The 14,194-nt window shown below is 37.9% G+C and overlaps 1 pseudogene; it reads right to left on the reverse strand.

The window, feature by feature from the left end:
- Window positions 1–623: 623 nt before the first annotated feature.
- LOC102021152 lies at window positions 624–4,155 on the reverse strand (annotated as a pseudogene).
- Window positions 4,156–14,194: the final 10,039 nt, after the last annotated feature.

Below are 14,194 nucleotides of genomic sequence, written 5' to 3' on the forward strand. Positions count from 1 at the left end.
ACTCTCCAAATTTTAAAAGTGATGAACAAAACAGAAGTTGTAACTACACCACAGCTGCAATGCCAAAATTAAAACAAAGTCAGTTATCACACATGCAGGGAATTCTGTCACAAAGCTAAGATCCCTCACTTGTCAATTATTCCAATAAAAGAACACCTTAAAACACCAGTGATGTTGATGGTAGCTTACCTTCAGTGCACTAAATGTGCACAACCTGCTTTAAAAAAGGAGACATCCCTGTAGGCAGGCTAAGAAACAGACCCCCTTCAACACTGACTATACCCAGGGCATGCTGCCGTGGCCTGCACACACACACACACACACCTCTAGGAAAACGTGAATATAAACAGCATTTATGCTGGCCATTTCATCTGAAGACCAAAATGAAGCCAAGTCTGCTAAAAATGAATCAACCACCCAGTATTACTACTCATTTTATAATAGATGTTTTTGTCTTTTATGTGAACTGCAACCATATACACTAGCACTATAATTTTCTATAGTCTTGGCAATTAAAACAGTTCTACAGTGAAACTGCACATAAGACACAAAACAGATTAACTAACATTTCTAAAAGAAGTATCACCCTTGGTGATAATTCAAATACATCATGCTTCCTCAAATTTGCTGGAGATATATTTGTAAGTTTATATACATTAATAATAAACTGCTGTGAAATTTCTTCAGTCTTTGTATTTAATTACTCAAACCTTTGCAGTTTCTTCATCTTGTTAAATTTTTTCCTGGATGAATGCATGCTGTAGGGCCTGGGTGATGCTAATTCATTTATCTGGGTCCAACATTACAATCTGGTCCAACAAGCCGTTCAGCTGGTATACTTTCTTATGTTTGTCTTCAGGAAATTGCTGGCACCCAATCAAGTCAGCCAATAGGTCCTTAGGAGGATTAATGGTGCTCATGACCATAACTTTCTCCCTCTCTCTTACTTTATCAACTTCTATGTACATGAAGTTGAGATTTTGATCAAAATGCTGATCTTTGAATACATCTTTCCAAATGATCTTATTTGGCATCTTTCCTTTGAGATCCATGGCAAGCTTCAACATGTGGTTATTGGTTTTACCAGGGTACAGCCTACAGACCACATATCTATGCCACAGTCACAGCTTTTACCTATAATGATCTCAGGAGCCCAACAAAATCTACTGACAAGATAAGGTGTTATGTCATTATCCATGATGTGGGAAGCCAACCCAAAATCACAGAGCTTTAAAATCATTTTTGATTCATTAACCAGAATGTTGTCCAGCTTGATATCTGCATGTAGGATGTTGCACCTTTTAAGGAGTTTCAATGCCAGGAACAGCTGCTGACTGTAAGATCTTACAGCTTTAATATGAAGACCAACATCCTTACTGTATTTTTTAATACCTCTCGTAAATTCATACTGAGAAGCTCAAATACGAGTCAGAGATGCTGCTCATGATAGAAGTGTCTGAAGAGCCGCAGACAGTGGAACTTGTCATTAGGATTGGCATTGTTAAGTTTTTTCAGGAACTCCAGTTCTTTTAAACCAACCTTTTGCATGAGCTCATTGTTCCTGATGATCTTCACAGCCACTTCTTGGTTGGCTCTTGCATTATCTCTGGCTCGCACAGCACTGCTGAATACACCTTGCCCGATATAGCCATACACATTGTAATGTTTATCTAAGACTTCACCTATGTTCACACGATAACAGCCTTCTGCATCAGTCCAGTTATCTCTGAGGTTGGGATTCTCTTTGAAATCTTTTTCAGTGCCAGCAGCCCGAAGATGAGCACTATCAAAATATGAAGCAAACATATCATCAGATTCTGTAAACATGTCAGGTGCCAACAGCTTCTTCTGAGATGAACCATTATTCTGTTCTACCGTCATGAGATTATGCTTGGCTTTTACTGAGGCCTCAAGTGTGTCAACGTTCTCCCCCTCATACTCTTTAATGTTGGTGGAGACCCACTCCACGATGTTGTCTGGAGAGGGCAACCGCATTCCAGTGCTGCTGTGGGGGCTGCTAGGCTCTGACAGCACAGACATGTTGCTGTCCTCAGCCAGGTACTTGTATTTCTGAACAATTGCTTGCCTCTGTATTCTTCTCTGTTCTATTAGTGCTTCTTCATCCTGTTCCTCTACATCAAAATCTTCGAGATTATCATCAGATGAAGACTCTTGCTCAACTTACATTTCTTCTGAGAGACTTCCTTTGAATTTGTCTTCCTTCACTTTGCTCTTGCTCCTTCATCTACGGCCACCCCACGATCAAGACCTCCTTCTCAGGCATGATCTGCTCCTCTGGGCTCTGTCTCTTCTCTGAGGAGACCTGCTATGCCAGAATGGGGAGAAGGACCACCTTCTGGTGGGAGAGCAACTTCTTCTCATTGGAGACCACCTACTGATGGGGCTAGCATCCTTGGATCTTTCCCACCTGCTGAGGAGGTCATCTCGAGGGCATGTTCTTGGAGAAGAAAGATGTCTCCTCTCTGGCTCCCTACATTTTCTTTCTAAAGATCGGCTCTTGGCTCTTCTACCCAGAGACAGAGTTTAAGAAGGTGATTTGCTCTGCTTAGATGTCTATCATTCAAGAGCAGAGATCTACTTCTCCTGGACTTCTCACCCTGTTTTGGAGACAGGCTCCTTCTCTTAGGACTGCGATCAGGTTTTCTACTAACTGACCCATTTTCTTTCCCAGAGGAAGCATCCTTAGAGGGAGACCTACTGGGATTCTTTTCCTTATCAACTTCAGACCTTTTCAATTTTCTCTCTTTGGATTGTGACCTTCTATCTTTGGATTTACCTTGTAGGTCAACTGGAGATCTGGACTTTTTACCTAGATCTTGACTTCTACTTTCATTTATAACTGGGGACTTTTTTCCTATCTTTTGTCTTACTCTTATCTTCAATTTTAACCTTCTCATCAGCAGGAGATCTGGCCTTGCCAATTTTCTCCTATCACCTCCTAAGGGCAAGGGACTTCAACTTCCTTGCTTGGTCTTGAGACTTACTTCTTTTGGAGGGACTTTTGGACTTCTTCCTCTCCTTTGAATTGCTCCTCGTCGTTTTCTCTTTAACTATTTCAGTATCTCCCTTACTTTTCTTTTTATCTGACTTATGTCTGGTCCATTCTTTGGATCTGCTTTTACTTCATTTTTTGTACTATTTTTATTGTCCACAACTTCAAGTTTCCCCTTTGTACTTGAAGGTCTAGTACTGGATCTATTCCCATTTCTCGCCCTCTCGGGAACCTCCCCACCTTCTTCAGAGCCAGACTCATAACCTTGCAAAATGAGTCCCATCCCAGACTGGACCTTTCCTTCCATCAACTCATAATCAAGTTCAGCTTTAATCAAGGCCCTCTGTTTCTCCAGGTCTTCCAGCAAAGCTAAGTCATCTAGTTTAGTTCTTTTTGCTAAAGACATACCTTCTTTGTCAGAAGCATCAATAACTTCTTTTATGTTTCTTATGTTTATGCTTTTGCTTTTTATCCTTGTCTTCTTCTGAGGAATGTTTATGCTTCTTGTGTTTACTTCTGAGTTTGTTTCTTTTTTTGTGAGGACTGTATTTTGAGACTGGTCTTCTGATACTTCTCCATTTTCTTCATTTATACTCTTTGCAGAATTAACAGCATCTTCCACCTTTGCTTCATGTTTGCTGATAGGTGAAAAAGATGCCAACAAGAAGAAGGCGTGCACTGGAGTAAAGTGCAGGCGGGGAGGTGAAGTACCGGCTGGCCGCAGGCTACTTCTGGGACTATTGGAGAATGACTTTGGCGCCTCTTCTCTGCTCTCAGGTTCTCAAGCAGCCCCCAGTGAGTAGTAGGACGCCCAGGTGCCGGATGCGGAACGGAGGACTCAGGGCTGGCCCACGGTGGCCGCTGCCAGCTCTCCCGGGCCCCACAAGAGCAGGAAGCGGGGACCTCGGCGCCTGCAGCCGCGGCGCACCAGACCTGTAAAGGCCGCTGGCGCCCGTGCCTCCCGAGGAACGCAGCGCACAGGGAGAGGCAAAGTTTGGGTCCCGCCATTAGGCCTGAACTTTTCCGCCCGCCTATCTTGGCAGTTTCCGCCGTTTCCCACCCGCCTGGCCCCCAGAGTCCCGCCCACCGGCAGACAGTACTTACTCGGGCTCCCGCAGCGCCTGGGTCTCTGCGGCAGCCATCCTGAACTTCCGGGCTTCGCAGCGCCATTGGCAGCTGCGGCAGCTCCTCAGATAATAGAATCTTATTTCCGGGGGCTGGACATAGATCGTCCTGATGTAACTTCCGGTGCGGTGGGCGGTGCCTGCAGCTACTAAGAACGAGTGTCCCGCCTTGGTTGAGATCTGGTGAATGTTAGAATTCAGCGTTTAAGCCCGGCGTGGTAGCGCATGCCTGGAATCCCCTCTTGAGAGGCTGAGGCAGAAGATCCCCACGAGTTGGAGGCTAGGCTGGGGTACATAGTGAACTCAAGGCCATCCTGAACTACAGTGAGACCCTGTCTCAAAAAAAAAAAAAATAGAATTGAACATTTAAGAACAAAAGGAAAAAAATCAAGCACTTAAAGATAATGACAGGAAGAGTAGCAAAGGCAAGGAATATTCACCTCATGCAGTTTCGAGGGACAGTTCATTATGGAGGCCCACATTTTAGTGGAAAATTGGTGTTTCTGTCCCACTCTTGGTGATTGGTTCGTGGAGAGCCAATTTAATTTCTTGCATTGGGATATTAATTGTCTCCAGGTTCCTTCTAGTCTACTGCTTTTTATAGTAAGTTTTACGGGGAGATAAAGCATTGTGGAAAGGAGTAAGTGGAGGAAAAACAGGCACACAAATTGTTCAGGTTTGATATCAGATTGCAATTGAAGCCAAGTGAAGACTTGCAAAAAAGCAAGTTTGAAAAGAGCATAGTGAACTACGGTGGTGGTGATAAAGGCAAGTAAAATCTCCCAACCTGAATGATATCTGGGATGAGTTCATGTTCTCTAAAATCAAAAAATGAATTTTAGGAACAACAGAGGTTAAAAGCAAAATATATTTATTGAGGGAAAGTAAAGAAAGCTTCTGTCCAAGAGAGGAACAGAAGGGGGGCCCTAGTGGGTTGCCCCTAGTTCTGCAAGATTTAAAAAAAGAACTGAGTCTACCTAGAATGTGCTTTCACAATGCAAAAAGAGAATGAATAGCACTTAGCCTTGAAAATTGAATGTATGAGCTGTAAAATTAAGTTGTTTTAATTTGTGTCTTTCAGTTCATATTAGAATAGAATTAATCACTCATTTTTTGTTTTGGTTTGATTTTGGCTTTTTGTCACTAATTTTTAAAACAAATAATTTCATTGTGGAAAGAATATTTGCATTTATGGAAGGAATATATTTTTCCAAGAAAGTTTACATAATACATTTTCCCTTCAAATTTAAATTTTATATCACAAATAACATAAGATTAATTTTTCTTTTCCAGACTTGTCTCTAAATCTTATGATTCTCCAGTCATTGTCTATTAAAGTCTACCACATAAAGATCAGAGCACCTTTTTCCTCATACCTCAGCTTCCACAGCTGTATATTTTGTGGGTTGTGGAGAAGATGGAGGAGGATTGGCCCCAGATTAATTCATAAATCTTGAATCTTTTGCTCTTCCACTGTTAGGGAGATTAATGGTCAAGGCACTGATTAACAAAGAAGTTGATTGATACCACAATGGTACTAAAGAAAGAATGTTTGAGTGAACATCAATTTAATAGTGTTGATTCATTTTTGTATTTTGACAATTTGTGTTCATCAATACAACATAGATTTTTATCTGCAGAAAATCAGTACAGTGGGTGGGTGATGTCATCCATTTTGAGTCATTTCTTATGAACAGAGCCTATAGGGAAGGTACTGGTTGTGTCCAAAATATCAGTAGGTGCTACATTCCAATGGAATTTTCTGAGAAATAGTACTATTTCAACCATTTTAGACACTCCTAACTTCAGTTTAGCTGCTCCTAATTGCCTAACTCCAATACACATAAGCACCGTTCTTCACATTCAATTGTGTAATCAGCCTATTACAAAAAACTTTACTTTTCCAACTAAAATAGGTTGGAAGCCATGAAGTTAAACTTTAACCATGAGATATTTCTTCTACCTGACTGCAAAGTCTTTCCCACCTAAATTTATTTCTGATTTCATTTTCTGAAGGCTTGAACACATGAACTCAGGAGCAAGCATGTATTCTCTAAGAGTACATTTTATGGATTAAATGAGAGTTGAAAAATACAGTTTTTGCTGAATCATGTAGATTAGTTTCCTGCCCTAAACCATAGTTTAGAAATGCCAGACTGTCTAATGGTAGGCATAACAAGCCTCCAAATATCTTTAATGACTACCTTCTATTTACACATATCATGACTTAGGTTTTTTTTTTTATATCCAAAGTAAGCATAGTCTGTAACTTGAATGAAATAACCTTTTCCCCTTCCTTACATAACTTATCTGGTTATACAGCATACAGACAGAGACAACATTAAAGAATCCTAGTTCATGATCTCTCAAACTCTATGAAACATAAATCAAACAGTCACAAAGACAAAGCCCTGTGACTATTCTCTACTCAGTACAAGAGAAAAAATTCTAGTCTATTTTATATCAATTCAGATGATAATTTCACTTGTTTTCATCAATAGAGTTCAACATAAATTTTATAGAAGTCTTAAAAAATTAGTATCCATGCTATAAAAGTTGTTGACTCTGTATACCACATTTTTATATTGGAAATACTATTTGATGAGCTTTCTTGTAGTTATCAAGAACTAGGCTCTTCATTCAATTTAATTTGCTGCAATTCAAAGTATTTATTGAGCAACTGCCCCAAGGCAGCAATTGTGGAAATGTAAACACTGTAAGGTTTGTTTACTCCTTCAACTAGATTATAATTTTTTGGAGGAGATAAAATGTTTGCAAACATGAAACCATCACAGACTTAATTCATCTCTAAGTATGAAGGCAAGAAAGTAGGCTTTGTAAGCTGGACTTGTCTATCAGGCTTAAAAGAAACAAGGGGAATCAAGTTAGACCAAAGGGTCATTAGTATTTGAGTAAATTGAAAAAATGACAATATTCCTATACAGGGAAAAGCACAACAAAACAAATAAAGCTTGAGTCTTGGAGTTGTGCCTGCATTATGTGGCAGAACAGATAAGTTTCATCAGAGGTGATGAGTAGTACAGTATGAGCTCAGAGAAATAGTTTGTAACCAGTGATATGATAACTACATAGGATGAAAAGATCTTCAACTTGGAACAACAGAAAACAAAAAAGAGAAGTTTTGTCTGATTCTGTAGCAGAAGTGTGATGTGGTAAAAGAAATATGTGGAGCTGAACCTGGTGAGAAGACAGAGATATATTGATGGAACAAAAGGCTAGAAGTGAGCAGTCAGTTAGTATGACATGGAAATCAATACCAGGAGACACCAAGGATATGAGCTGAGGGTGGAAAGAAGGGTGATGAGAACTGAGGAATAAGGCCAATGACCCACTATGCATAGATTCAAGGTGGCTGACCAGCAACACTGTCCCAAACATGTTTATTGCTGAGCTAGGACAGAAAGGTAAATAGGGAGAAAGGTGTTATCTATGCTTTGCACTGCTAAGTGCTTCTGAGAGCTGATTTAGTTGTAATTTTGTATGTCAACTGTTTTTCTTCTCTCTCCCCTCTCTCTCTCTCTTTCTCTCTTTCCCTCTCTCTTCTCTCTCATTCTCTCTACCTTTCTGATACCTCTCAAGGCTGTGCATTACCATTTGTTAATATATGTATAAGAAAAAATACATATTTAAATGTTAATGTTATTTATATTCTCTTAATAGTAATTTAAATAATATTTTTACTAACATTTTAATAACAATCTTTTTCAGGCTATTTTTATAGTTTTATATAACAGTAATAATGAATGTTTAAAAGAAAAATAATTAAAAGGAATGTAACACAAAATCGTCAATCTTCCATTATCTAAAACTACATTGTGGTGACAATATGGTTGAATATACCGTAGCTTTCACAAATTAATATGCAGGGTGGTAAATCAATTTTGTCTCATGCCTAGTTCATATCCATATATTAAATTATAGCTTCCACAAAAGCTGGAAAAAAGAAAAAGTTCATGAAGCTTCCTGCATTTGTCTTTTCCCACTGACACTTTGAAATTAGTATTGCTAGGGTAAATATGGCTAAAGTAAGGAAGGTCATAAAACAGTGCAAGATTCTCAAAAAGAGCCCAATTGACAGAAATGCGTTTCAAATCTTGTAATTTTATCAATTTTGGCAGATGAGATTAGCCTCCTCAGCAACTATGTACTTGCACATCATTCGTGTTTAGTAAATTTAGGCATTGGGTAAATAATATCTCAAGCTGGAAAGGTATCTTGCATCTTGAAATTACACTGACCCCATGATGCACGCAATATTTGTACTTTAAGTGCTAGTTTTTCAAAGCATGGTTTTCTTCCTGGCACTTAAGATAGGCAGGAATGAAAAAATATAAGAAAACACATTACTTGAAACCAAAGACAAACAGAATCCTCTCGGATGCCATTTGTTTTATTTAGTAAGTCTAGCTATAGGAAATTCAGCAAATCCTATAGGGAGCCATTCTTTACAATAGGGAACTCTTTTCTGTCTGTAAATGATGACATATTTCTAGAAAAGAAAAGACATTATCTCCTTCAGGCTAGAAACAGCTTGAAGTAGATTTTAAACTCAGCCATAAGTTTCTAATGTTTTTGATACATAACATTTTAGCCATTGTTTTTCTAGTACTACATTTGATAACAAAATATATTCGTTATTTTTAAAGATTTGTAGACGTTCATAGCTCTCTTGGAAACATGATATGTAGGAAGAAAGAATGAACTAAATGGTAAAGTAACAGTGGTTTTTTTAAATCATATCTAATGCCTATTTGTCAGTGACCATTGTATTGACCTTGGGTAAGTCATTCAATATTTGGATTTGAAGCTAATATGTTTCCAAGCAGCCTTCTCATTTAACCAAGCCATTGTTTATATGGAATGCTAAAAACAAATCAAGCTAATGATTGCTAAGCACAGAGGGAAAAACAGTTACAAACAGACTTACCTACCCGACATGGAGAGGTCATTCAAGCTGCTCAGTCACCCCAAGATTAGCTTCATGTTGTACATTTGAAAATGGATCCTTGTATTACGAACAAAACAACATAGCATACTCTTCCTACTTCTTCAGTATCCAAAAATGCTTAGCAGTAATTTTAACTAAGAAAAGCTGTTATAGGTTAGATCTAAACTGCTCCTTAGAAACTTGTGCATTCAGAAGGTGATTGGATTATAGGACAGGATAACTGACTTGCTGTTAGAAGCTGGGCTACGGTCAGAAGAGGCTGGCCACTGGGATTGTAACATGGAAGGATTTATCTTCTTTCCGGGATCCTTCCTTGAATCTGCATCTCAGTCAGCATGAAGTGACAACTTTTTTCTGCCAGGGCCCTTCTACCATGCCACCAATTATGAAAGACTGAAACTTCTAAAATGTGAGCAAAAGGCACCTCTTCTCCTTTAAGGTGCAGGTGCTGAATATTTTGTCTCAGCAATGACAAAGTAACTAAGACAAATACTATGCATAAATTGCCTCAGAGACAAAGAATTTCACATTAGAAGAAAAGTAAAACTTACAATACAGTTCTGCATGACAGTACCTGTTGATGCTTCAGTATTAGGGAGAACTTTCAAGACACCATGTTCGGCCTTTGTTTCCTCTTGCCACCACTGCAGGGGGTTTATGTTTGAACTTTGGGTTATGCATTGTTTCTCCATGAGTTGAAGAGGACACAAGTCCTATCACAAATTCAAGACAGGGAAGATAGGCGATAGGGGAAAAAAGCAAATGTAAATTTGTCATTAAAATTGCCTAAGTAGTGGACTAGAGAAATAACAAGACAGAGAAAGAGTGAAAAAGCCAGAGAGAGAAAGAGAAAGAGAGAGAGACAGAGACAGAGACAGATACAGAGACAGAGGCAGAGACAGAGATGGAGAAAGTGAGTTTCCTGAATCTAGAAAGAATCTACTGGCCCCCACGGGTACATTTAACTGCCTTTTCCCAAGTTATGTGACTTCTACTATAATCTTAAACTTCCAAAATGCTACCTTTAGATCACACCCTTATTCAAAGTAGTAAGAGATAAATTTATAAGTTGAAAAGAGGCACCCTTGATTGCTCATATATTCTAAAAGGAAACAAAAAAATAGGTGATTAAAGAAATAGGTCTTCTATTTTTTCTTTATCTTCTGAAAACCAAGATGTAGCTAGTAGGTAACCATTAGATGCCTACTCTATGTCTGACACTTCTGAAGGAAAAAAATTAAGTTATGTTAGATCTCTTTCCTCAAGAACTTTGATTTAATTCAGAAGAACAGATGAAAATGTATCACACTGAGGTGGTCAGACAATGTGAACTCAGTAGAGCAGCAAAATTGGCATCAAATTAGGATGTCAGAAATGTGAAGTTCTAGGCACCATTCAGCCATATAGGATTGGAATCTGAATTTTAACAAGATCACTGGGTGATTCATATGTACATTAAAGTTTGATACAGAAAGTAACATATTCTCCCCCTGCAAATGTGTCCCATGCAGTTAGATATGGCCTCTGGCCCAACCCCATACAAAGGCTAGAAATGCACATGTTGGTGGGAGACAAGAAATCCTTCAAATTAAATATGCCTAGAAGGCTGGAGATGCATAAACACTCTTTCCAGAGATTCTATCATCCATTTTATCCTACTGAAATTTCAAAAATAAAAGATTCTTCATCTTACTTAGTTTGCTGCTTGCAGACTTCCCCAAAATATAAATGATTTCATCAAAGGGAGAAATACAGCTGTAGTCTAAATCTGTTTACATTCATTGACAAGACTAAGAACATAGCACTGAAAATTATTCACCTGTATTTGCTAAAGATTTGTGATTTGGTTATAATGCCTCCCTGTCCATTTTCTGGATGCAGGATATCTCTAAGCTATGTTGACAAAGAGACTCATCAGCTAAGATGGATTTCACACACAGGACATTTCAGTTGGTGAATACAAAGATAGTAAGAAGCTGAACTATGGAAAATTGAAGCATAGCCACTAAATCTATCAAAGCATTTTTATATTTAAAAATTATTTGAAACTAACAGCAGATAGTTTTTGTTCACAATAAAGATAAGCTTAAGACCAACTTAAAGTGATGATTGACAGTGGTGTAAAGTGTACATTTACTTTATATCACAGACTATGAAGGAAACACCTAAAAGAATTCATAATGATTACTAAATTGCTCCTCACAGTACTGATTACACGTTGTACTATATTGTGCAATTAGGCTGATGTATAATTATTACACATTATCATCATATTACTATTCTTATACATTTGTTCTTTATTCTTTCAGTTCCCTTAAAGAATCAATGACATTCCTTGAAGCTAAAATAGATTTCATTTACATTAATAAAGATTTTGATTAGTTAATGGAAAATCATTCTAGGCAAGTTCCTGTATTGAACTGCCCTTTACATTTTTTTCACATGACTCTTTGCTCTTTGTTTGATTTTAGCATCTGTGGTGTGAAAAGCAGTTCAGAAGAAGAAGGATATTCTTGACCCACTTTAAGTGCAACTTATAATTTATGAAAATCACATTTGGTCATAGAAAGACTATTTTTTTCTCCTTTATGATGAACTTCAATTTCCAATAGTGATGAAACCTCACCACTAACTATAAGAGGAAAATGCAGCCATGATCCTAAAAGAAACATAAAGTGCACTGTATTGCCGCTGGATCTATATTAATGGAAATACATACAAATGTGTAAGAACACTGCAAAGGCATTTGCTTCCATCCAAAATTCCATTGTCCTTAGCCAGATACTTACAGGTTAAAAGAACATGAAAAAGTAAGGTACTCGGTGGCCAATGCATTCTCAAACTAAAGATTTATTGCTCCTATTGTTTTACTTGCTTTTGTTTTTTAAAAAGTAAATTGTCAATACATACAATAAAGTATTAGGTGGTTCTGAATGGAAGCATTTTGGAAAATAAACATAAATATGTAATGTATGTGTATAAGGAGAAATATAAACTGCATATAAAGAACATATAATTATTTTAATCATTTAAAATGTCAAAACATTAAGAATTTTAGTTTCAGGATATAAAAATTCTGGTTTGTCACATATCTTAATTAGATGAAAAGATATTTCACCCAACTCATATATTTATTTAAAAAACATTACTTGAATTTTATTGTCCATTATCAGTCTCATTGAGACACAGTGATTTAATAAAAGGATGATTGGATTTCCTTTTGTAAGTAGACCTTCCAGTATTCACTTAATCATATCCTATACTGTTGGTTACCTTTAATTGCTAACTAAACCACTTTAATATTTTCTATGCATGAAAGAATCAATAGTCCAGTTTTTTGAGGCTGAGATGGCCAGTTTTGTTATGCAGCCTCACATACTCATGGAAAGGTGAATGATCAAATAAGGAATGCATATGTCAATAATTCAGGCAATTTTTCCACATCTTAAAATGAATAAAATGGAAAATGCCAATTTTATGAGAATGGAATAAAATTTCTAAAATCAGAAAGAAGAGATAAACGGCACTTCAACAATCGTCTTCAATGAAGCCAGGGTAAGGGAAAGAATAAAATTCTCAGAATTACAGTTTTCATACTAAACTTTCACTGCTTATTTTCTTAATATTTACATAGGTATCATAGGCAAGGATTTTCCATACTCAATCTTTATGAATAAAACTCTGAACTGTCACACAGTGTCTATATATTCTCTGAAATGGTACTATGACTCTGAAAATTTCTGTAACTATAGATACAGCAAAAGCATTCAGAAAATACAATGAGTGTCCATTTGGGGCTATAAGACTACGCCATCTGATTTACAGAGCTCAGAGTAAATTCTCAGTGAAACGGTCTTAAAGTAACACACAGAATTTTGTGAATACCACTATTTCTTTGGCAAAATGCCATGCTGGTGTGCAAATCTATTTAAATATGTGATAGAGAAGTGATATTGAATGACATATGAGAGGATCATTTCTGGAATACTAACTAATTTTTCTTTCAGTTCAACTAATTTCACACCATACTAAGAAGAACGTATCTACTCTCTACAGAGTATGTATCCATAACTGTGTTAGGCCTTGTAAATCCTAACTAGACTAATGACATAAAATGGGAAGATTGTAGCCACAGAATAAGTAGCATTAGTTATGCAAACTTCTCCCAAAAAGGGTGCTGTAAGAAAGTTTACAGAGAGAGAGGACTTCTGGGAAGATGGCAGCATGGGGAGCAGCATAGAAAAAGACTTTCCTAGATTTGGTGTCTAGATGTGAGAATATAGCAATGTGAGGAAGAGAAAAAGGAGTGAAGTGGGTCCCGAGATCCAGGAAGGATCTTGAAGCCTACGGGGAGACCTAAGAGAGACACTTCAACAAAGAAGAAGGAGATGGCAGGCAGTGTTTTCTCTCTGAGCCCAGACTCACTGTATGGGCGGGGTGGCTTGAAACTGCACATACATAGTGACTGCAGAGGCATGGCAACCCTAGAGACCTCCATTGAGAAACGCACCAGTGGAAAGGAGCAGTGACACAGAGAGAGGACTGCAGTGCCTGGTGAGTTATTCAGGTTCCAACATACCTGAGGAGAGGGCGATTGGCCATAGCCATCTTGGAGAAGGGACAATTAAGCTCAGAACTCAGAACAGCTGTGAGCTGGCTCCATCTACCAACCCCCAACGTCACGGTAAGGCTGCTGAGTTCAAATCGATAGGAAGTCAGGGAGCTCAGTTCAAGCCAGTGGGGAGCCAAGTTCAGTCCCGCAGGAAGAAGAGTATTGCAGGCTGAACAAATCAGATTCCAGCCTCACAGCCAGAAACCACCCTGAATCACAGTGGAACTCAAGGTGCAGGTTTGCTGGGATTAGTAAACTCAGATCTAAACTCTTTGTGGTCACATTGTCTATCAGTAACAGCATAGACATGCTTTGAAGTGGACATTTTTTTCTAATTTTCTTATTTTTCTTTTCTTTTTTTCTTTCTTCTCTTAATTTTGTCTTATTTTTTGTCCTTGATTGTTCTTGTTTGTATATGAGTGATTTCTATTTGTTTTGTTGTTGTTCTGCTTAGTACTTGTTTTTTTTTTTTTTTT

The sequence above is a fragment of the Chinchilla lanigera genome, unplaced genomic scaffold (assembly GCF_000276665.1).
Source record: "Chinchilla lanigera isolate Chin_1 unplaced genomic scaffold, ChiLan1.0 scaffold00027, whole genome shotgun sequence".
Lineage (NCBI taxonomy): Eukaryota > Metazoa > Chordata > Mammalia > Rodentia > Chinchillidae > Chinchilla > Chinchilla lanigera.